We start from the raw sequence: 2,289 nt of genomic DNA on the forward strand, positions 1-2,289 counted from the left end.
ATGATTATAGTGTGTGGCAATTTTATGAGCTTCGATTTACGGCGAAAACGATCGGCCAGGTATGTGAAGGACCTCCGAGTTTCAACATTTGCAGCATTCACTCGGGATCGGGAATTGTTGGAACACTGAAATCGATCAGCGGATGTGGATTGTTCGCCAAAAACCGATGACAACCCAGAAGGGGTAATGCTCGAGGGTAGTTGACGAGCAGTATGCCGGCTTGCATCACGGTTATGCTCTACCGATGCATTGATGATGTGGATTCGGGGAACAGAGAGTCCTTTAGGGAAGTAATGGGGCGTCCAGCTATCTGGCTGTCTAGCATACTATAAAAGATATCGGGTAATGGATTTTACGTTGAAATTTTTTTGATCATTCGAGAGACTTTTGTTTATAAAAGTGAGGCTTGTGCTACCAGTTTCCTCTTGGTTAGTGATACTCTATGCTGTTCTGATCCAAGTATCCAACATTCTACATAAACAATGCAGCGCCAGGAAAATTGAGAAAAGCTCTGAAATCTGTGTCTAGCTTGTCAAAAGTTAGTGTAACACACAAAATGCTTTCCGCTTGTTCGCTTTCGCTTGTATCTAACGTCAGCGATGGCCTAGAATGGAGTGAAAGGAAGAGGCATTGTGTGAAAGTCAGACAGGAATGGAAAAATGCTGACCGCAGGGAGTAGCCGCTTAAACAATGACTCTTAAGCTATAACCATAAAAACCGGAGTTTCATGAAACGCGAAAAAAACGGAAACCATCGCACTAGAATGGGGCTCGCGAATCGTGAATGGCCGCTGGTGCGATTCTCGGGATCAAAAACCACGAACGATGATTGATGTTGGAAGTGTAGCATATTTAAATTTATATTTCACGCTGCACGACACATGCATATTTCAGGGAGCAGGCCCCACTGGCTGAGCCCGTCGACTACATTCACCAACCGCAGAAAATGGCTTCCGGGATGGGGGTATTTTTTGGAGTTTTTTGTCTGTTCCTTGTGCATCACTAGGTCGATACTAGAGAGCGAGAACCGTTGTGCATGTCAGCCAGGAGCCAATTACATTGTGCATTGGGTGAGTTGTGCTTCGAGAGCGATTTTTTTTGCTGGACTTTTGTCCTCATCGAATGCACTGGACATGAGAGGCGGTGTGGTGCCCATTTTTGGATTGGCTTCCGTTGGTGGAGGGCCGATGATGAGAAGCTATTCAATGCTTAGATGAGAGCTGCATGTTTTATGGAGTTTCAGGGAAATGTCTCGATGAGTCTAACTGTCTGACCAGCAAAGATTTGGATGTAGGATTCGCAATCGATCCGTGAGTGTATGTGAGCGAATGTTGCGTCAGTAGTAGGTGCCATGGTTTCTGTTTTCGATGGAAGTAACTTCAATTAGCAGCAAAACACTATTTCAATTAGTATTCATCACGCTTTTGGTTAGCTACGATTAATATACACCATAACCAATTTACAGAAAGGAAAGGAAACAACTCGGGGCTGGAAAAAATTGAGGAAAATGCCAGAAACACCCACGTTTGGAGTGCAAGATTATCTGATGGACCTTATAAAGTTAGCATGGAGTATAAATTGATAACTTTCAGTTGAGACAGCACGCACCAGTAAGGTTTTTGAGGTGTGAATTCGATGATAATCATAAGAAAGTGGTGAGTAATTTTGATTTCTCGAAATCGATGAAGTGAAGTAGACTATACAACGATCTGTGTTGTTAAACTATCTCTATATCGCAGGAGTTAAACAAAATCTAAAAAGTTAGAGGAATGGTTATGTGTTTAGTTAAGCTAAATGAAATCTTTTTGGCTTCTCAATCATAATTTAAATCGTTATTACGAAAGGTTTGTAGTTCTGAAAGCGTTTTATTGAATAAAATGAGTGCATATTGGGCACGATGTAATTACGAAAGGATCAAGTAACTTAAAAAATGTTTTCTCTTTTTTAAACATAGATTATGCATTAATCCAGTGAAGGTAGGTGCACGGAGTCAAGCTCTAGCTGCTTAGTACTGCGAGTAAAATAGTATTCATGTCAAGCAATCGCATTTAACTAAACTCTTCTTATCTATCCCGCTATTGCTATCTTTATCTCCGATGAAAAGGTAACATAATGCCACATTATGCATCCATCTGCTCGATCAGCTATGTCCGATGCGATGCAGAGGGTGGAAAGGAATCCATTCATTTACTCTAACGACCCGATTACGATTGATGTGTTGGGTTGCGGTGAATGGTTTGAATTATTGTTCACCCCAAACCATATTGTCGCGCAAAAGGTCCTGGCACAC

This window comes from Anopheles aquasalis, chromosome 2 (genome assembly GCF_943734665.1).
Source record: "Anopheles aquasalis chromosome 2, idAnoAquaMG_Q_19, whole genome shotgun sequence".
Classification (NCBI taxonomy): Eukaryota; Metazoa; Arthropoda; class Insecta; order Diptera; family Culicidae; genus Anopheles; species Anopheles aquasalis.